Below are 24,006 nucleotides of genomic sequence, written 5' to 3'. Positions count from 1 at the left end.
CCAAGAAGAAGGATCAGAGAATGGTACAGGGCAGACAGGAGACAGTGAAGGATCAGAGAATGGTACAGGGCAGACGGGAGACAGTAGAGGAGATCCAGAGGACTGTGCAGCACACGTGGGAGACCAAGAAAGTGATCTAGGAGACAGTGCACAACAAATAGGAGACCAAGAGGAAGGATCAGAGAATGGTACAGGGCAGACAGGAGACAGTGAAGAATCAGAGAAAGGTACAGGGCAGACAGGAGACAGTGAAGGATCAGAGAATGGTACAGTAAAGACGGGAGACAGAAGAGGAGATCCAGAGGACGGTGCAGCACACGTGGGAGACCAAGAAAGTGATCTAGGAGACAGTGCAGAACAAATAGGAGACCAAGAAGAAGGATCAGAGAATGGTACAGGGCAGACAGGAGACAGTGAAGGATCAGAGAATGGTACAGTAAACACGGGAGACAGAAGAGGAGATCCAGAGGACAGTTCAGCACAAGTGGGAGACCAAGAAAGTGATCTAGGAGACAGTGCAGAACAAATAGGAGACCAAGAGGGAGGATCAGAGAATGGTACAGAGCAAAAAAGGAGACAGTGAAGGAGATCAAGAAGATGGTAAAATACAGACAGGAGACAGTAGAGGAGTACAGACAGAAGACAGTGAAGGAGATCCAGAAGATGGTACAGTACAGACGGAAGACAGAAGAGGAGATACAGAGAACGGTGCAGCACACGTGGGAGACCAAGAAAGTGATATAGGAGACAGTGCAAAACAAATACGAGACCAAGAGGAAGGATCAGAGAATGGTACATAGCAAAAAAGGAAACAGTGAAGGAGATCAAGAAGACGGTACAGTACAGACGGAAGACAGAAAAGGAGATCCAGAGAACGGTGCAGCACACGTGGGAGACCAAGAAAGTGATCTAGGAGACAGTGCACAACAAATAGGAGACCAAGAGGAAGGATCAGAGAATGACACAGAGCAGACAGGAGAAGGTGGAGGAGACCCAGCATATGGTACAGTACAGAAGGGAGACAGTAGAGGAGTACAGACAGGAGACAGTGAAGGAGATCCAGAGGATGGTACAGTACATAGGGGACAAAGTAGAGGACATCCAGAGGACAGTGTAGCACACGCAGGAGACCAAGATAGTGATCTAGGAGACACTGCAGAACAAATACGAGACCAAGAGGAAGGATCAGAGAATGGTACAGGGCAGACGTGAGACAGTAGAGGAGATCCAGAGGACTGTGCAGCACACGTGGGAGACCAAGAAAGTGATCTAGGAGACAGTGCAGAACAAATACGAGACCAAGAGGAAGGATCAGAGAATGACACAGAGCAGACAGGAGAAGGTGGAGGAGACCCAGCATATGGTACAGTACAGACGGGAGACAGTAGAGGAGTATAGACAGGAGACAGTGAAGGAGATCCAGAAGATGGTACAGTACAGACGGAAGACAGAAGAGGAGATCCAGAGAACGGTGCAGCACACGTGGGAGACCAAGAAAGTGATCTAGGACACAGTGCAGAACAAATAGGAGACCAAGAAGAAGGATCAGAGAATGGTACAGGGCAGACAGGAGACAGTGAAGGATCAGAGAATGGTACAGTAAAGACGGGAGACAGTAGAGCACATCCAGAGGACTGTGCAGCACACGTGGGAGACCAAGAAAGTGATCTAGGAGACAGTGCACAACAAATAGGAGACCAAAAGGAAGGATCAGAGAATGGTACAGGGCAGACAGGAGACAGTGAAGGATCAGAAAATGGTACAGGGCAGACGGGAGACAGTAGAGGAGATCCAGAGGACTGTGCAGCACACGTGGGAGACCAAGAAAGTGATCTAGGAGACAGTGCACAACAAATAGGAGACCAAGAGGAAGGATCAGAGAATGGTACAGGGCAGACAGGAGACAGTGAAGGATCAGAGAAAGGTACAGGGCAGACAGGAGACAGTGAAGGACCAGAGAATGGTACAGTAAAGACGGGAGACAGAAGAGGAGATCCAGAGGACGGTGCAGCACACGTGGGAGACCAAGAAAGTCATCTAGGAGACAGTGCAGAACAAATAGGAGACCAAGAAGAAGGATCAGAGAATGGTACAGGGCAGACAGGAGACAGTGAAGGATCAGAGAATGGTACAGGGCAGACGGGAGACAGTAGAGGAGATCCAGAGGACTGTGCAGCACACGTGGGAGACCAAGAAAGTGATCTAGGAGACAATGCACAACAAATAGGAGACCAAGAGGAAGGATCAGAGAATGGTACAGGGCAGACAGGAGACAGTGAAGAATCAGAGAAAGGTACAGGGCAGACAGGAGACAGTGAAGGATCAGAGAATGGTACAGTAAAGACGGGAGACAGAAGAGGAGATCCAGAGGACGGTGCAGCACACGTGGGAGACCAAGAAAGTGATCTAGGAGACAGTGCAGAACAAATAGGAGACCAAGAAGAAGGATCAGAGAATGGTACAGGGCAGACAGGAGACAGTGAAGGATCAGAGAATGGTACAGTAAACACGGGAGACAGAAGAGGAGATCCAGAGGACAGTTCAGCACAAGTGGGAGACCAAGAAAGTGATCTAGGAGACAGTGCAGAACAAATAGGAGACCAAGAGGGAGGATCAGAGAATGGTACAGAGCAAAAAAGGACACAGTGAAGGAGATCAAGAAGATGGTAAAATACAGACAGGAGACAGTAGAGGAGTACAGACAGAAGACAGTGAAGGAGATCCAGAAGATGGTACAGTACAGACGGAAGACAGAAGAGGAGATACAGAGAACGGTGCAGCACACGTGGGAGACCAAGAAAGTGATATAGGAGACAGTGCAGAACAAATACGAGACCAAGAGGAAGGATCAGAGAATGGTACATAGCAAAAAAGGAAACAGTGAAGGAGATCAAGAAGATGGTACAGTACAGACGGAAGACAGAAAAGGAGATCCAGAGAACGGTGCAGCACACGTGGGAGACCAAGAAAGTGATCTAGGAGACAGTGCACAACAAATAGGAGACCAAGAGGAAGGATCAGAGAATGACACAGAGCAGACAGGAGAAGGTGGAGGAGACCCAGCATATGGTACAGTACAGAAGGGAGACAGTAGAGGAGTACAGACAGGAGACAGTGAAGGAGATCCAGAGGATGGTACAGTACATAGGGGACAAAGTAGAGGACATCCAGAGGACAGTGTAGCACACGCAGGAGACCAAGATAGTGATCTAGGAGACACTGCAGAACAAATACGAGACCAAGAGGAAGGATCAGAGAATGGTACAGGGCAGACGTGAGACAGTAGAGGAGATCCAGAGGACTGTGCAGCACACGTGGGAGACCAAGAAAGTGATCTAGGAGACAGTGCAGAACAAATACGAGACCAAGAGGAAGGATCAGAGAATGACACAGAGCAGACAGGAGAAGGTGGAGGAGACCCAGCATATGGTACAGTACAGACGGGAGACAGTAGAGGAGTATAGACAGGAGACAGTGAAGGAGATCCAGAAGATGGTACAGTACAGACGGAAGACAGAAGAGGAGATCCAGAGAACGGTGCAGCACACGTGGGAGACCAAGAAAGTGATCTAGGAGACAGTGCAGAACAAATAGGAGACCAAGAAGAAGGATCAGAGAATGGTACAGGGCAGACAGGAGACAGTGAAGGATCAGAGAATGGTACAGGGCAGACGGGAGACAGTAGAGGAGATCCAGAGGACTGTGCAGCACACGTGGGAGATCAAGAAAGTGATCTAGGAGACAGTGCACAACAAATAGGAGACCAAGAGGAAGGATCAGAGAATGGTACAGGGCAGACAGGAGACAGTGAAGGATCAGAGAAAGGTACAGGGCAGACAGGAGACAGTGAAGGATCAGAGAATGGTACAGTAAAGACGGGAGACAGAAGAGGAGATCCAGAGGACGGTGCAGCACACGTGGGAGACCAAGAAAGTGATCTAGGAGACAGTGCAGAACAAATAGGAGACCAAGAAGAAGGATCAGAGAATGGTACAGGGCAGACAGGAGACAGTGAAGGATCAGAGAATGGTACAGTAAACACGGGAGACAGAAGAGGAGATCCAGAGGACAGTTCAGCACAAGTGGGAGACCAAGAAAGTGATCTAGGAGACAGTGCAGAACAAATAGGAGACCAAGAGGGAGGATCAGAGAATGGTACAGAGCAAAAAAGGAGACAGTGAAGGAGATCAAGAAGATGGTAAAATACAGACAGGAGACAGTAGAGGAGTACAGACAGAAGACAGTGAAGGAGATCCAGAAGATGGTACAGTACAGACGGAAGACAGAAGAGGAGATACAGAGAACGGTGCAGCACACGTGGGAGACCAAGAAAGTGATATAGGAGACAGTGCAGAACAAATACGAGAGCAAGAGGAAGGATCAGAGAATGGTACATAGCAAAAAAGGAAACAGTGAAGGAGATCAAGAAGATGGTACAGTACAGACGGAAGACAGAAAAGGAGATCCAGAGAACGGTGCAGCACACGTGGGAGACCAAGAAAGTGATCTAGGAGACAGTGCAGAACAAATAGGAGACCAAGAAGAAGGATCAGAGAATGGTACAGAGCAGACAGGAGAAGGTGGAGGAGACCCAGCATATGGTACAGTACAGAAGGGAGACAGTAGAGGAGTACAGACAGGAGACAGTGAAGGAGATCCAGAGAATGGTACAGTACATAGGGGACAAAGTAGAGGACATCCAGAGGACAGTGTAGCACACGCAGGAGACCAAGATAGTGATCTAGGAGACAGTGCAGAACAAATACGAGACCAAGAGGAAGGATCAGAGAATGGTACGGGACAGACGTGAGACAGTAGAGGAGATCCAGAGGACTGTGCAGCACACGTGGGAGACCAAGAAAGTGATCTAGGAGACAGTGCAGAACAAATACGAGACCAAGAGGAAGGATCAGAGAATGACACAGAGCAGACAGGAGAAGGTGGAGGAGACCCAGAAGATGGTACAGTACAGAAGGGAGACAGTAGAGGAGTACAGACAGGAGACAGTGAAGGAGATCTAGAGGATGGTACAGTACATACGGGACAAAGTAGAGGACATCCAGAGGACAGTGTAGCACACGCGGGACACCAAGAAAGCAATTTAGGAGACAGTGCAGAACAAATAGGAGACCAAGAGGAAGGATCAGAGAATGGTACAGAGCAAAAAAAGGAGACAGTGAAGGAGATCAAGAAGACGGTAAAGTACAGACAGGAGACAGTAGAGGAGTACAGACAGAAGACTGTGAAGGAGATCCAGAAGATGGTACAGTACAGACAGAAGACAGTAGAGGAGATACAGAGAACGGTGCAGCACACGTGGGAGACCAAGAAAGTGATATAGGAGACAGTGCAGAACAAATACGAGACCAAGAGGAAGGATCAGAGAATGGTACAGAGCAAAAAAGGAAACAGCGAAGGAAATCAAGAACATGGTACAGTACAGACGGAAGACAGAAAAGGAGATCCAGAGAACGGTGCAGCACACGTGGGAGACCAAGAAAGTGATCTAGGAGACAGTGCAGAACAAATAGGAGACCAAGAAGAAGGATCAGAGAATGGTACAGAGCAGACAGGAGAAGGTGGAGGAGACCCAGCATATGGTACAGTACAGAAGGGAGACAGTAGAAGAGTACAGACAGGAGACAGTGAAGGAGATCCAGAGGATGGTACAGTACATAGGGGACAAAGTAGAGGACATCCAGAGGACAGTGTAGCACACGCAGGAGACCAAGATAGTGATCTAGGAGACAGTGCAGAACAAATACGAGACCAAGAGGAAGGATCAGAGAATGGTACAGGGCAGACGTGAGACAGTAGAGGAGATCCAGAGGACTGTGCAGCACACGTGGGAGACCAAGAAAGTGATCTAGGAGACAGTGCAGAACAAATACGAGACCAAGAGGAAGGATCAGAGAATGGTATAGGGCAGACAGGAGACAGTGAAGGATCAGAGAATGGTACAGTAAAGACAGGAGACAGTAGAGGAGATCCAGAGGACTGTGCAGCACACGTGGGAGACCAAGAAAGTGATCTAGGAGACAGTGCACAACAAATAGGAGACCAAGAAGAAGGATCAGAGAATGGTACAGAGCAGACAGGAGAAGGTGGAGGAGACCCAGAAGATGGTACAGTACAGATGGGAGACAGTAGAGGAGTACAGACAGGGGACAGTGAAGGTGATCCAGAGGATGGTACAGTACATACGGGACAAACTAGAGGACATCCAGAGGACAGTGTAGCACACGCGGGAGACCAAGAAAGTAATCTAGGAGACAGTGCAGAACAAATAGGAGACCAAGAGGAAGGATCAGAGAATGGTACAGAGCAAAAAAGGAGACAGTGAAGGAGATCAAGAAGACGGTAAAGTACAGACAGGAGACAGTAGAGGAGTACAGACAGAAGACAGTGAAGGAGATCCAGAAGATGGTACAGTACAGACGGAAGACAGAAGAGGAGATACAGACAACGGTGCAGCACACGTGGGAGACCAAGAAAGTGATCTAGGAGACAGTGCAGAACAAATAGGAGACCAAGAAGAAGGATCAGAGAATGGTACAGAGCAGACAGGAGAAGGTGGAGGAGACCCAGCATATGGTACAGTACAGAAGGGAGACAGTAGAGGAGTACAGACAGGAGACAGTGAAGGAGATCCAGAGAATGGTACAGTACATAGGGGACAAAGTAGAGGACATCCAGAGGACAGTGTAGCACACGCAGGAGACCAAGATAGTGATCTAGGAGACAGTGCAGAACAAATACGAGACCAAGAGGAAGGATCAGAGAATGGTACGGGACAGACGTGAGACAGTAGAGGAGATCCAGAGGACTGTGCAGCACACGTGGGAGACCAAGAAAGTGATCTAGGAGACAGTGCAGAACAAATACGAGACCAAGAGGAAGGATCAGAGAATGACACAGAGCAGACAGGAGAAGGTGGAGGAGACCCAGAAGATGGTACAGTACAGAAGGGAGACAGTAGAGGAGTACAGACAGGAGACAGTGAAGGAGATCTAGAGGATGGTACAGTACATACGGGACAAAGTAGAGGACATCCAGAGGACAGTGTAGCACACGCGGGACACCAAGAAAGCAATTTAGGAGACAGTGCAGAACAAATAGGAGACCAAGAGGAAGGATCAGAGAATGGTACAGAGCAAAAAAAGGAGACAGTGAAGGAGATCAAGAAGACGGTAAAGTACAGACAGGAGACAGTAGAGGAGTACAGACAGAAGACTGTGAAGGAGATCCAGAAGATGGTACAGTACAGACAGAAGACAGTAGAGGAGATACAGAGAACGGTGCAGCACACGTGGGAGACCAAGAAAGTGATATAGGAGACAGTGCAGAACAAATACGAGACCAAGAGGAAGGATCAGAGAATGGTACAGAGCAAAAAAGGAAACAGCGAAGGAAATCAAGAACATGGTACAGTACAGACGGAAGACAGAAAAGGAGATCCAGAGAACGGTGCAGCACACGTGGGAGACCAAGAAAGTGATCTAGGAGACAGTGCAGAACAAATAGGAGACCAAGAAGAAGGATCAGAGAATGGTACAGAGCAGACAGGAGAAGGTGGAGGAGACCCAGCATATGGTACAGTACAGAAGGGAGACAGTAGAGGAGTACAGACAGGAGACAGTGAAGGAGATCCAGAGGATGGTACAGTACATAGGGGACAAAGTAGAGGACATCCAGAGGACAGTGTAGCACACGCAGGAGACCAAGATAGTGATCTAGGAGACAGTGCAGAACAAATACGAGACCAAGAGGAAGGATCAGAGAATGGTACAGGGCAGACGTGAGACAGTAGAGGAGATCCAGAGGACTGTGCAGCACACGTGGGAGACCAAGAAAGTGATCTAGGAGACAGTGCAGAACAAATACGAGACCAAGAGGAAGGATCAGAGAATGGTATAGGGCAGACAGGAGACAGTGAAGGATCAGAGAATGGTACAGTAAAGACGGGAGACAGAAGAGGAGATCCAGAGGACGGTGCAGCACACGTGGGAGACCAAGAAAGTGATCTAGGAGACAGTGCAGAACAAATAGGAGACCAAGAAGAAGGATCAGAGAATGGTATAGGGCAGACAGGAGACAGTGAAGGATCAGAGAATGGTACAGGGCAGACAGGAGACAGTGAAGGATCAGAGAATGGTACAGTAAAGACGGGAGACAGAAGAGGAGATCCAGAGGACGGTGCAGCACACGTGGGAGACCAAGAAAGTGATCTAGGAGACAGTGCAGAACAAATAGGAGACCAAGAAGAAGGATCAGAGAATGGTACAGGGCAGACAGGAGACAGTGAAGGATCAGAAAATGGTACAGGGCAGACGGGAGACAGTAGAGGAGATCCAGAGGACTGTGCAGCACACGTGGGAGACCAAGAAAGTGATCTAGGAGACAGTGCACAACAAATAGGAGACCAAGAGGAAGGATCAGAGAATGGTACAGAGCAAAAAAGGAGACAGTGAAGGAGATCAAGAAGACGGTAAAGTACAGACAGGAGACAGTAGAGGAGTACAGACAGAAGACAGTGAAGGAGATCCAGAAGATGGTACAGTACAGACGGAAGACAGAAGAGGAGATACAGAGAACGGTGCAGCACACGTGGGAGACCAAGAAAGTGATCTAGGAGACAGTGCAGAACAAATACGAGACCAAGAGGAAGGATCAGAGAATAGTACAGAGCAAAAAAGGAGACAGTGAAGGAGATCAAGAAGATGGTACAGGACAGACTGGAGACAGTAGAGGAGTACAGACAGGAGACAGTGAAGGAGATCCAGAGGATGGTACAGTACATACGGGACAAAGTAGAGGACATCCAGAGGACAGTGTAGCACACGCGGGAGACCAAGAAAGTAATCTAGGAGACAGTGCAGAACAAAAAGGAGACCAAGAGCAAGGATCAGAGAATGGTACAGAGCAAAAAAGGAGACAGTGAAGGAGATCAAGAAGATGGTAAAGTACAGACGGGAGACAGCAGAGGAGTAAAGACAGAAGACAGTGAAGGAGATCCAGAAGATGGTACAGTACAGACGGAAGACAGAAGAGGAGATCCAGAGAACGGTGCAGCACACGTGGGAGACCAAGAAAGTGATCTAGGAGACAGTGCACAACAAATACGAGACCAAGAAGAAGGATCAGAGAATGGTACAGGGCAGACAGGAGACAGTGAAGGATCAGAGAATGGTACAGGGCAGACAGGAGACAGTGAAGGATCAGAGAATGGTACAGTAAAGACGGGAGACAGAAGAGGAGATCCAGAGGACGGTGCAGCACACGTGGGAGACCAAGAAAGTGATCTAGGAGACAGTGCACAACAAATAGGAGACCAAGAAGAAGGATCAGAGAATGGTACAGGGCAGACAGGAGACAGTGAAGGATCAGAGAATGGTACAGTAAACACGGGAGACAGAAGAGGAGATCCAGAGGACAGTTCAGCACACGTGGGAGACCAAGAAAGTGATCTAGGAGACAGTGCAGAACAAATAGGAGACCAAGAGGGAGGATCAGAGAATGGTACAGAGCAAAAAAGGAGACAGTGAAGGAGATCAAGAAGATGGTAAAATACAGACAGGAGACAGTAGAGGAGTACAGACAGAAGACAGTGAAGGAGATCCAGAAGATGGTACAGTACAGACGGAAGACAGAAGAGGAGATACAGAGAACGGTGCAGCACACGTGGGAGACCAAGAAAGTGATCTAGGAGACAGTGCAGAACAAATAGGAGACCAAGAAGAAGGATCAGAGAATGGTACAGGGCAGACAGGAGACAGTGAAGGATCAGAGAATGGTACAGGGCAGACGGGAGACAGTAGAGGAGATCCAGAGGACTGTGCAGCACACGTGGGAGACCAAGAAAGTGATCTAAGAGACAGTGCACAACAAATAGGAGACCAAGAGGAAGGATCAGAGAATGGTACAGGGCAGACAGGAGACAGTGAAGGATCAGAGAATGGTACAGGGCAGACAGGAGACAGTGAAGGATCAGAGAATGGTACAGTAAAGACAGGAGACAGAAGAGGAGATCCAGAGGACGGTGCAGCACACGTGGGAGACCAAGAAAGTGATATAGGAGACAGTGCAGAACAAATAGGAGACCAAGAAGAAGGATCAGAGAATGGTACAGGGCAGACAGGAGACAGTGAAGGATCAGAGAATGGTACAGGGCAGACAGGAGACAGTGAAGGATCAGAGAATGGTACAGTAAACACGGGAGACAGAAGAGGAGATCCAGAGAACGGTGCAGCACACGTGGGAGACCAAGAAAGTGATCTAGGAGACAGTGCACAACAAATAGGAGACCAAGAGGAAGGATCAGAGAATGGTACAGGGCAGACAGGAGACAGTGAAGGATCAGAGAATGGTACAGGGCAGACAGGAGACAGTGAAGGATCAGAGAATGGTACAGGGCAGACGGGAGACAGTAGAGGAGATCCAGAGGACTGTGCAGCACACGTGGGAGACCAAGAAAGTGATCTAGGAGACAGTGAACAACAAATAGGAGACCAAGAGGAAGGATCAGAGAATGGTACAGGGCAGACAGGAGACAGTGAAGGATCAGAGAAAGGTACAGGGCAGACAGGAGACAGTAAAGGATCAGAGAATGGTACAGTAAAGACGGGAGACAGAAGAGGAGATCCAGAGGACGGTGCAGCACACTTGGGAGACCAAGAAAGTGATCTAGGAGACAGTGCAGAACAAATAGGAGACCAAGAAGAAGGATCAGAGAATGGTACAGAGCAGACAGGAGAAGGTGGAGGAGACCCAGAAGATGGTACAGTACAGATGGGAGACAGTAGAGGAGTACAGACAGGGGACAGTGAAGGTGATCCAGAGGATGGTACAGTACATACGGGACAAAGTAGAGGACATCCAGAGGACAGTGTAGCACACGCAGGAGACCAAGATAGTGATCTAGGAGACAGTGCAGAACAAATACGAGACCAAGAGGAAGGATCAGAGAATGGTACAGAGCAAAAAAGGAAACAGTGAAGGAGATCAAGAAGATGGTACAGTACAGACGGAAGACAGAAAAGGAGATCCAGAGAACGGTGCAGCACACGTGGGAGACCAAGAAAGTGATCTAGGAGACAGTGCAGAACAAATAGGAGACCAAGAGGAAGGATCAGAGAATGGTACAGAGCAGACAGGAGAAGGCGTAGGAGACCCAGAAGATGGTACAGTACAGACGGGAGACAGTAGAGGAGTACAGACAGGAGACAGTGAAGGAGATCCAGAGGATGGTACAGTACATACGGGACAAAGTAGAGGACATCCAGAGGACAGTGTAGCACACGCGGGAGACCAAGAAAGTAATCTAGGAGACAGTGCAGAACAAATAGGAGACCAAGAGGAAGGATCAGAGAATGGTACAGAGCAAAAAAGGAGACAGTGAAGGAGATCAAGAAGACGGTAAAGTACAGACAGGAGACAGTAGAGGAGTACAGACAGAAGACAGTGAAGGAGATCCAGAAGATGGTACAGTACAGACGGAAGACAGAAGAGGAGATACAGAGAACGGTGCAGCACACGTGGGAGACCAAGAAAGTGATATAGGAGACAGTGCAGAACAAATAGGAGACCAAGAGGAAGGATCATAGAATGGTACAGAGCAAAAAAGGAAACAGTGAAGGAGATCAAGAAGATGGTACAGTACAGACGGGAGACAGTAGAGGAGTACAGACAGGAGACAGTGAAGGAGATCTCGAGGATGGTACAGTACATACGGGACAAAGTAGAGGACATCCAGACGACAGTGTAGCACACGCGGGACACCAAGAAAGTAATCTAGGAGACAGTGCAGAACAAATAGGAGACCAAGAGGAAGGATCAGAGAATAGTACAAAGCAAAAAAGGAGACAGGGAAGGAGATCAAGAAGATGTTACAGTACAGACTGGAGACAGTAGAGGAGTACAGACAGGACACAGTGAAGGAGATCCAGAGGATGGTACAGTACATACGGGACAAAGTAGAGGACATCCAGAGGACAGTGTAGCACACGCGGGAGACCAAGAAAGTAATCTAGGAGACAGTGCAGAACAAATAGGAGACCAAGAGGAAGGATCAGAGAATGGTACAGAGCAAAAAAGGAGACAGTGAAGGAGATCAAGAAGACGGTAAAGTACAGACAGGAGACAGTAGAGGAGTACAGACAGAAGACAGTGAAGGAGATCAAGAAGATGGTACAGTACAGACGGAAGACAGAAGAGGAGATACAGAGAACGGTGCAGCACACGTGGGAGACCAAGAAAGTGATATAGGAGACAGTGCAGAACAAATACGAGACCAAGAGGAAGGATCAGAGAATAGTACAGAGCAAAAAAGGAGACAGTGAAGGAGATCAAGAAGATGGTACAGGACAGACTGGAGACAGTAGAGGAGTACAGACAGGAGACAGTGAAGGAGATCCAGAGGATGGTACAGTACATACGGGACAAAGTAGAGGACATCCAGAGGACAGTGTAGCACACGCGGGAGACCAAGAAAGTAATCTAGGAGACAGTGCAGAACAAAAAGGAGACCAAGAGCAAGGATCAGAGAATGGTACAGAGCAAAAAAGGAGACAGTGAAGGAGATCAAGAAGATGGTAAAGTACAGACGGGAGACAGCAGAGGAGTAAAGACAGAAGACAGTGAAGGAGATCCAGAAGATGGTACAGTACAGACGGAAGACAGAAGAGGAGATCCAGAGAACGGTGCAGCACACGTGGGAGACCAAGAAAGTGATCTAGGAGACAGTGCAGAACAAATAGGAGACCAAGAAGAAGGATCAGAGAATGGTACAGGGCAGACAGGAGACAGTGAAGGATCAGAGAATGGTACAGGGCAGACGGGAGACAGTAGAGGAGATCCAGAGGACTGTGCAGCACACGTGGGAGACCAAGAAAGTGATCTAGGAGACAGTGCACAACAAATAGGAGACCAAGAGGAAGGATCAGAGAATGGTACAGGGCAGACAGGAGACAGTGAAGGATCAGAGAAAGGTACAGGGCAGACAGGAGACAGTAAAGGATCAGAGAATGGTACAGTAAAGACGGGAGACAGAAGAGGAGATCCAGAGGACGGTGCAGCACACTTGGGAGACCAAGAAAGTGATCTAGGAGACAGTGCAGAACAAATAGGAGACCAAGAAGAAGGATCAGAGAATGGTACAGAGCAGACAGGAGAAGGTGGAGGAGACCCAGAAGATGGTACAGTACAGATGGGAGACAGTAGAGGAGTACAGACAGGGGACAGTGAAGGTGATCCAGAGGATGGTACAGTACATACGGGACAAAGTAGAGGACATCCAGAGGACAGTGTAGCACACGCAGGAGACCAAGATAGTGATCTAGGAGACAGTGCAGAACAAATACGAGACCAAGAGGAAGGATCAGAGAATGGTACAGAGCAAAAAAGGAAACAGTGAAGGAGATCAAGAAGATGGTACAGTACAGACGGGAGACAGTAGAGGAGTATAGACAGGAGACAGTGAAGGAGATCCAAAAGATGGTACAGTACAGACGGAAGACAGAAGAGGAGATCCAGAGAACGGTGCAGCACACGTGGGAGACCAAGAAAGTGATCTAGGAGACAGTGCAGAACAAATAGGAGACCAAGAAGAAGGATCAGAGAATGGTACAGGGCAGACAGGAGACAGTGAAGGATCAGAGAATTGTACAGTAAAGACGGAAGACAGTAGAGGAGATCCAGAGGACTGTGCAGCACACGTGGGAGACCAAGAAAGTGATCTAGGAGACAGTGCACAACAAATAGGAGACCAAGAGGAAGGATCAGAGAATGGTACAGGGCAGACAGGAGACAGTGAAGGATCAGAGAATGGTACAGGGCAGACAGGAGACAGTGAAGGATCAGAGAATGGTACAGTAAAGACGGGAGACAGAAGAGGAGATCCAGAGGACGGTGCAGCACACGTGGGAGACCAAGAAAGTGATCTAGGAGACAGTGCACAACAAATAGGAGACCAAGAAGAAGGATCAGAGAATGGTATAGGGCAGACAGGAGACAGTGAAGGATCAGAGAATGGTACAGTAAAGACAGGAGACAGGAGAGGAGATCCAGAGGACTGTGCAGCACACATGGGAGACCAGGAAAGTGATCTAGGAGACAGTGTACAACAAATAGGAGACCAAGAGGAAGGATCAGAGAATGGTACAGGGCAGACAGGAGACAGTGAAGGATCAGAGAATGGTACAGGGCAGACAGGAGACAGTGAAGGATCAGAGAATGGTACAGTAAAGACGGGAGACAGAAGAGGAGATCCAGAGGACGGTGCAGCACACGTGGGAGACCAAGAAACTGATCTAGGAGACAGTGCAGAACAAATAGGAGACCAAGAAGAAGGATCAGAGAATGGTACAGGGCCGACAGGAGACAGTGAAGGATCAGAAAATGGTACAGGGCAGACGGGAGACAGTAGAGGAGATCCAGAGGACTGTGCAGCACACGTGGGAGACCAAGAAAGTGATCTAGGAGACAGTGCACAACAAATAGGAGACCAAGAGGGAGGATCAGAGAATGGTACAGAGCAGACAGGAGAAGGTGGAGGAGACCCAGCATATGGTACAGTACAGAAGGCAGACAGTAGAGGAGTACAGACAGGAGACAGTGAAGGAGATCCAGAGGATGGTACAGTACATAGGGGACAAAGTAGAGGACATCCAGAGGACAGTGTAGCACACGCGGGAGACCAAGAAAGTAATCTAGGAGACAGTGCAGAACAAATAGGAGACCAAGAAGAAGGATAAGAGAATGGTACAGAGCAGACGGGAGACAGTAGAGGAGATCCAGAGGACTGTGCAGCACACGTGGGAGACCAAGAAAGTGATCTAGGAGACAGTGCACAACGAATAGGAGACCAAGAGGAAGGATCAGAGAATGGTACAGGGCAGAAAGGAGACAGTGAAGGATCAGAGAATGGTACAGGGCAGACAGGAGACAGTGAAGGATCAGAGAATGGTACAGGGCAGACTGGAGACAGTAGAGGAGATCCAGAGGACTGTGCAGCACACGTGGGAGACCAAGAAAGTGATCTAGGAGACAGTGCACAACAAATACGAGACCAAGAGGAAGGATCAGAGAATGGTACAGGGCAGACAGGAGACAGTGAAGGATCAGAGAAAGGTACAGGGCAGACAGGAGACAGTAAAGGATCAGAGAATGGTACAGTAAAGACGGGAGACAGAAGAGGAGATCCAGAGGACGGTGCAGCACACTTGGGAGACCAAGAAAGTGATCTAGGAGACAGTGCAGAACAAATAGGAGACCAAGAAGAAGGATCAGAGAATGGTACAGAGCAGACAGGAGAAGGTGGAGGAGACCCAGAAGATGGTACAGTACAGATGGGAGACAGTAGAGGAGTACAGACAGGGGACAGTGAAGGTGATCCAGAGGATGGTACAGTACATACGGGACAAAGTAGAGGACATCCAGAGGACAGTGTAGCACACGCAGGAGACCAAGATAGTGATCTAGGAGACAGTGCAGAACAAATACGAGACCAAGAGGAAGGATCAGAGAATGGTACAGAGCAAAAAAGGAAACAGTGAAGGAGATCAAGAAGATGGTACAGTACAGACGGGAGACAGTAGAGGAGTATAGACAGGAGACAGTGAAGGAGATCCAGAAGATGGTACAGTACAGACGGAAGACAGAAGAGGAGATCCAGAGAACGGTGCAGCACACGTGGGAGACCAAGAAAGTGATCTAGGAGACAGTGCAGAACAAATACGAGACCAAGAGGAAGGATCAGAGAATGGTACAGAGCAAAAAAGGAAACAGTGAAGGAGATCAAGAAGATGGTACAGTACAGACGGAAGACAGAAAAGGAGATCCAGAGAACGGTGCAGCACACGTGGGAGACCAAGAAAGTGATCTAGGAGACAGTGCACAACAAATAGGAGACCAAGAGGAAGGATCAGAGAATGGTACAGGGCAGACAGGAGACAGTGAAGGATCAGAGAATGGTACAGGGCAGACAGGAGACAGTGAAGGATCAGAGAATGGTACAGTAAAGACGGGAGACAGAAGAGGAGATCCAGAGGACGGTGCAGCACACATGGGAGACCAAGAAAGTGATCTAGGAGACAGTGCAGAACAAATAGGAGACCAAGAAGAAGGATCAGAGAATGGTACAGGGCAGACAGGAGACAGTGAAGGATCAGAAAATGGTACAGGGCAGACGGGAGACAGTAGAGGAGATCCAGAGGACTGTGCAGCACACGTGGGAGACCAAGAAAGTGATCTAGGAGACAGTGCACAACAAATAGGAGACCAAGAGGAAGGATCAGAGAATGGTACAGGGCAGACAGGAGACAGTGAAGGATCAGAGAATGGTACAGTAAAGACGGGAGGCAGAAGAGGAGATCCAGAGGACGGTGCAGCACACGTGGGAGACCAAGAAAGTGATCTAGGAGACAGTGCAGAACAAATAGGAGACCAAGAAGAAGGATCAGAGAATGGTACAGGGCAGACAGGAGACAGTGAAGGATCAGAGAATGGTACAGTAAACACGGGAGACAGAAGAGGAGATCCAGAGGACAGTTCAGCACACGTGGGAGACCAAGAAAGTGATCTAGGAGACAGTGCAGAACAAATAGGAGACCAAGAGGGAGGATCAGAGAATGGTACAGAGCAAAAAAGGAGACAGTGAAGGAGATCAAGAAGATGGTAAAATACAGACAGGAGACAGTAGAGGAGTACAGACAGAAGACAGTGAAGGAGATCCAGAAGATGGTACAGTACAGACGGAAGACAGAAGAGGAGATCCAGAGAACGGTGCAGCACACGTGGGAGACCAAGAAAGTGATCTAGGAGACAGTGCAGAACAAATAGGAGACCAAGAAGAAGGATCAGAGAATGGTACAGGGCAGACAGGAGACAGTGAAGGATCAGAGAATGGTACAGTAAACACGGGAGACAGAAGAGGAGATCCAGAGGACAGTTCAGCACACGTGGGAGACCAAGGAAGTGATCTAGGAGACAGTGCAGAACAAATAGGAGACCAAGAGGGAGGATCAGAGAATGGTACAGAGCAAAAAAGGAGACAGTGAAGGAGATCAAGAAGATGGTAAAATACAGACAGGAGACAGTAGAGGAGTACAGACAGAAGACAGTGAAGGAGATCCAGAAGATGGTACAGTAAAGACGGAAGACAGAAGAGGAGATACAGAGAACGGTGCAGTACACGTGGGAGACCAAGAAAGTGATATAGGAGACAGTGCAGAACAAATACGAGACCAAGAGGAAGGATCAGAGAATGGTACAGAGCAAAAAAGGAAACAGTGAAGGAGATCAAGAAGATGGTACAGTACAGACGGAAGACAGAAAAGGAGATCCAGAGAACGGTGCAGCACACGTGGGAGACCAAGAAAGTGATCTAGGAGACAGTGCAGAACAAATAGGAGACCAAGAGGAAGGATCAGAGAATGGTACAGAGCAGACAGGAGAAGGCGTAGGAGACCCAGAAGATGGTACAGTACAGACGGGAGACAGTAGAGGAGTACAGACAGGAGACAGTGAAGGAGATCCAGAGGATGGTACAGTACATACGGGACAAAGTAGAGGACATCCAGAGGACAGTGTAGCACACGCGGGAGACCAAGAAAGTCATCTAGGAGACAGTGCAGAACAAATAGGAGACCAAGAAGAAGGATCAGAGAATGGTACAGGGCAGACAGGAGACAGTGAAGGATCAGAAAATGGTACAGGGCAGACGGGAGACAGTAGAGGAGATCCAGAGGACTGTGCAGCACACGTGGGAGACCAAGAAAGTGATCTAGGAGACAGTGCACAACAAATAGGAGACCAAGAGGAAGGATCAGAGAATGGTACAGGGCAGACAGGAGACAGTGAAGGATCAGAGAATGGTACAGTAAAGACGGGAGACAGAAGAGGAGATCCAGAGGACGGTGCAGCACACGTGGGAGACCAAGAAAGTGATCTAGGAGACAGTGCAGAACAAATAGGAGACCAAGAAGAAGGATCAGAGAATGGTACAGGGCAGACAGGAGACAGTGAAGGATCAGAGAATGGTACAGTAAACACGGGAGACAGAAGAGGAGATCCAGAGGACAGTTCAGCACACGTGGGAGACCAAGAAAGTGATCTAGGAGACAGTGCAGAACAAATAGGAGACCAAGAGGGAGGATCAGAGAATGGTACAGAGCAAAAAAGGAGACAGTGAAGGAGATCAAGAAGATGGTAAAATACAGACAGGAGACAGTAGAGGAGTACAGACAGAAGACAGTGAAGGAGATCCAGAAGATGGTACAGTACAGACGGAAGACAGAAGAGGAGATCCAGAGAACGGTGCAGCACACGTGGGAGACCAAGAAAGTGATCTAGGAGACAGTGCAGAACAAATAGGAGACCAAGAAGAAGGATCAGAGAATGGTACAGGGCAGACAGGAGACAGTGAAGGATCAGAGAATGGTACAGTAAACACGGGAGACAGAAGAGGAGATCCAGAGGACAGTTCAGCACACGTGGGAGACCAAGGAAGTGATCTAGGAGACAGTGCAGAACAAATAGGAGACCAAGAGGGAGGATCAGAGAATGGTACAGAGCAAAAAAGGAGACAGTGAAGGAGATCAAGAAGATGGTAAAATACAGACAGGAGACAGTAGAGGAGTACAGACAGAAGACAGTGAAGGAGATCCAGAAGATGGTACAGTGAAGACGGAAGACAGAAGAGGAGATACAGAGAACGGTGCAGCACACGTGGGAGACCAAGAAAGTGATATAGGAGACAGTGCAGAACAAATACGAGACCAAGAGGAAGGATCAGAGAATGGTACAGAGCAAAAAAAAAAACAGTGAAGGAGATCCAGAAGATGGTACAGTACAGACGGAAGACAGAAAAGGAGATCCAGAGACAAATAGGAGACCAAGAGGAAGGATCAGAGAATGGTACAGGGCAGACAGGAGACAGTGAAGGATCAGAGAAAGGTACAGGGCAGGCAGGAGACAGTGAAGGATCAGAGAATGGTACAGTAAAGACGGGAGACAGAAGAGGAGATCCAGAGGACGGTGCAGCACACGTGGGAGACCAAGAAAGTGATATAGGAGACAGTGCAGAACAAATACGAGACCAAGAGGAAGGATCAGAGAATAGTACAGAGCAAAAAAGGAGACAGTGAAGGAGATCAAGAAGATGGTACAGGACAGACTGGAGACAGTAGAGGAGTACAGACAGGAGACAGTGAAGGAGATCCAGAGGATGGTACAGTACATACGGGACAAAGTAGAGGACATCCAGAGGACAGTGTAGCACACGCGGGAGACCAAGAAAGTAATCTAGGAGACAGTGCAGAACAAAAAGGAGACCAAGAGCAAGGATCAGAGAATGGTACAGAGCAAAAAAGGAGACAGTGAAGGAGATCAAGAAGATGGTAAAGTACAGACGGGAGACAGCAGAGGAGTAAAGACAGAAGACAGTGAAGGAGATCCAGAAGATGGTACAGTACAGACGGAAGACAGAAGAGGAGATCCAGAGAACGGTGCAGCACACGTGGGAGACCAAGAAAGTGATCTAGGAGACAGTGCAGAACAAATAGGAGACCAAGAAGAAGGATCAGAGAATGGTACAGGGCAGACAGGAGACAGTGAAGGATCAGAGAATGGTACAGGGCAGACGGGAGACAGTAGAGGAGATCCAGAGGACTGTGCAGCACACGTGGGAGACCAAGAAAGTGATCTAGGAGACAGTGCACAACAAATAGGAGACCAAGAGGAAGGATCAGAGAATGGTACAGGGCAGACAGGAGACAGTGAAGGATCAGAGAAAGGTACAGGGCAGACAGGAGACAGTAAAGGATCAGAGAATGGTACAGTAAAGACGGGAGACAGAAGAGGAGATCCAGAGGACGGTGCAGCACACTTGGGAGACCAAGAAAGTGATCTAGGAGACAGTGCAGAACAAATAGGAGACCAAGAAGAAGGATCAGAGAATGGTACAGAGCAGACAGGAGAAGGTGGAGGAGACCCAGAAGATGGTACAGTACAGATGGGAGACAGTAGAGGAGTACAGACAGGGGACAGTGAAGGTGATCCAGAGGATGGTACAGTACATACGGGACAAAGTAGAGGACATCCAGAGGACAGTGTAGCACACGCAGGAGACCAAGATAGTGATCTAGGAGACAGTGCAGAACAAATACGAGACCAAGAGGAAGGATCAGAGAATGGTACAGAGCAAAAAAGGAAACAGTGAAGGAGATCAAGAAGATGGTACAGTACAGACGGGAGACAGTAGAGGAGTATAGACAGGAGACAGTCAAGGAGATCCAAAAGATGGTACAGTACAGACGGAAGACAGAAGAGGAGATCCAGAGAACGGTGCAGCACACGTGGGAGACCAAGAAAGTGATCTAGGAGACAGTGCAGAACAAATAGGAGACCAAGAAGAAGGATCAGAGAATGGTACAGGGCAGACAGGAGACAGTGAAGGATCAGAGAATTGTACAGTAAAGACGGAAGACAGTAGAGGAGATCCAGAGGACTGTGCAGCACACGTGGGAGACCAAGAAAGTGATCTAGGAGACAGTGCACAACAAATAGGAGACCAAGAGGAAGGATCAGAGAATGGTACAGGGCAGACAGGAGACAGTGAAGGATCAGAGAATGGTACAGGGCAGACAGGAGACAGTGAAGGATCAGAGAATGGTACAGTAAAGACGGGAGACAGAAGAGGAGATCCAGAGGACGGTGCAGCACACGTGGGAGACCAAGAAAGTGATCTAGGAGACAGTGCACAACAAATAGGAGACCAAGAAGAAGGATCAGAGAATGGTATAGGGCAGACAGGAGACAGTGAAGGATCAGAGAATGGTACAGTAAAGACAGGAGACAGGAGAGGAGATCCAGAGGACTGTGCAGCACACATGGGAGACCAAGAAAGTGATCTAGGAGACAGTGCACAACAAATAGGAGACCAAGAGGAAGGATCAGAGAATGGTACAGGGCAGACAGGAGACAGTGAAGGATCAGAGAATGGTACAGGGCAGACAGGAGACAGTGAAGGATCAGAGAATGGTACAGTAAAGACGGGAGACAGAAGAGGAGATCCAGAGGACGGTGCAGCACACGTGGGAGACCAAGAAACTGATCTAGGAGACAGTGCAGAACAAATAGGAGACCAAGAAGAAGGATCAGAGAATGGTACAGGGCCGACAGGAGACAGTGAAGGATCAGAAAATGGTACAGGGCAGACGGGAGACAGTAGAGGAGATCCAGAGGACTGTGCAGCACACGTGGGAGACCAAGAAAGTGATCTAGGAGACAGTGCACAACAAATAGGAGACCAAGAGGGAGGATCAGAGAATGGTACAGAGCAGACAGGAGAAGGTGGAGGAGACCCAGCATATGGTACAGTACAGAAGGCAGACAGTAGAGGAGTACAGACAGGAGACAGTGAAGGAGATCCAGAGGATGGTACAGTACATAGGGGACAAAGTAGAGGACATCCAGAGGACAGTGTAGCACACGCGGGAGACCAAGAAAGTAATCTAGGAGACAGTGCAGAACAAATAGGAGACCAAGAAGAAGGATAAGAGAATGGTACAGAGCAGACGGGAGACAGTAGAGGAGATCCAGAGGACTGTGCAGCACACGTGGGAGACCAAGAAAGTGATCTAGGAGACAGTGCACAACGAATAGGAGACCAAGAGGAAGGATCAGAGAATGGTACAGGGCAGAAAGGAGACAGTGAAGGATCAGAGAATGGTACAGGGCAGACAGGAGACAGTGAAGGATCAGAGAATGGTACAGGGCAGACGGGAGACAGTAGAGGAGATCCAGAGGACTGTGCAGCACACGTGGGAGACCAAGAAAGTGATCTAGAAGACAGTGCACAACAAATACGAGACCAAGAGGAAGGATCAGAGAATGGTACAGGGCAGACAGGAGACAGTGAAGGATCAGAGAAAGGTACAGGGCAGACAGGAGACAGTAAAGGATCAGAGAATGGTACAGTAAAGACGGGAGACAGAAGAGGAGATCCAGAGGACGGTGCAGCACACTTGGGAGACCAAGAAAGTGATCTAGGAGACAGTGCAGAACAAATAGGAGACCAAGAAGAAGGATCAGAGAATGGTACAGAGCAGACAGGAGAAGGTGGAGGAGACCCAGAAGATGGTACAGTACAGATGGGAGACAGTAGAGGAGTACAGACAGGGGACAGTGAAGGTGATCCAGAGGATGGTACAGTACATACGGGACAAAGTAGAGGACATCCAGAGGACAGTGTAGCACACGCAGGAGACCAAGATAGTGATCTAGGAGACAGTGCAGAACAAATACGAGACCAAGAGGAAGGATCAGAGAATGGTACAGAGCAAAAAAGGAAACAGTGAAGGAGATCAAGAAGATGGTACAGTACAGACGGGAGACAGTAGAGGAGTATAGACAGGAGACAGTGAAGGAGATCCAGAAGATGGTACAGTACAGACGGAAGACAGAAGAGGAGATCCAGAGAACGGTGCAGCACACGTGGGAGACCAAGAAAGTGATCTAGGAGACAGTGCAGAACAAATACGAGACCAAGAGGAAGGATCAGAGAATGGTACAGAGCAAAAAAGGAAACAGTGAAGGAGATCAAGAAGATGGTACAGTACAGACGGAAGACAGAAAAGGAGATCCAGAGAACGGTGCAGCACACGTGGGAGACCAAGAAAGTGATCTAGGAGACAGTGCAGAACAAATAGGAGACCAAGAGGAAGGATCAGAGAATGGTACAGAGCAGACAGGAGAAGGCGTAGGAGACCCAGAAGATGGTACAGTACAGACGGGAGACAGTAGAGGAGTACAGACAGGAGACAGTGAAGGAGATCCAGAGGATGGTACAGTACATACGGGACAAAGTAGAGGACATCCAGAGGACAGTGTAGCACACGCGGGAGACCAAGAAAGTCATCTAGGAGACAGTGCAGAACAAATAGGAGACCAAGAAGAAGGATCAGAGAATGGTACAGGGCAGACAGGAGACAGTGAAGGATCAGAAAATGGTACAGGGCAGACGGGAGACAGTAGAGGAGATCCAGAGGACTGTGCAGCACACGTGGGAGACCAAGAAAGTGATCTAGGAGACAGTGCACAACAAATAGGAGACCAAGAGGAAGGATCAGAGAATGGTACAGGGCAGAGAGGAGACAGTGAAGGATCAGAGAATGGTACAGTAAAGACGGGAGACAGAAGAGGAGATCCAGAGGACGGTGCAGCACACGTGGGAGACCAAGAAAGTGATCTAGGAGACAGTGCAGAACAAATAGGAGACCAAGAAGAAGGATCAGAGAATGGTACAGGGCAGACAGGAGACAGTGAAGGATCAGAGAATGGTACAGTAAACACGGGAGACAGAAGAGGAGATCCAGAGGACAGTTCAGCACACGTGGGAGACCAAGAAAGTGATCTAGGAGACAGTGCAGAACAAATAGGAGACCAAGAGGGAGGATCAGAGAATGGTACAGAGCAAAAAAGGAGACAGTGAAGGAGATCAAGAAGATGGTAAAATACAGACAGGAGACAGTAGAGGAGTACAGACAGAAGACAGTGAAGGAGATCCAGAAGATGGTACAGTACAGACGGAAGACAGAAGAGGAGATCCAGAGAACGGTGCAGCACACGTGGGAGACCAAGAAAGTGATCTAGGAGACAGTGCAGAACAAATAGGAGACCAAGAAGAAGGATCAGAGAATGGTACAGGGCAGACAGGAGACAGTGAAGGATCAGAGAATGGTACAGTAAACACGGGAGACAGAAGAGGAGATCCAGAGGACAGTTCAGCACACGTGGGAGACCAAGGAAGTGATCTAGGAGACAGTGCAGAACAAATAGGAGACCAAGAGGGAGGATCAGAGAATGGTACAGAGCAAAAAAGGAGACAGTGAAGGAGATCAAGAAGATGGTAAAATACAGACAGGAGACAGTAGAGGAGTACAGACAGAAGACAGTGAAGGAGATCCAGAAGATGGTACAGTGAAGACGGAAGACAGAAGAGGAGATACA

Source organism: Lutjanus erythropterus, chromosome 24, assembly GCF_056507025.1.
Source record: "Lutjanus erythropterus isolate fLutEry1 chromosome 24, fLutEry1.hap2, whole genome shotgun sequence".
NCBI classification, from domain to species: domain Eukaryota; kingdom Metazoa; phylum Chordata; class Actinopteri; order Lutjaniformes; family Lutjanidae; genus Lutjanus; species Lutjanus erythropterus.
The sequence above is the reverse complement of the archived record's forward strand: the minus strand, read 5'-3'. Positions refer to the sequence as shown.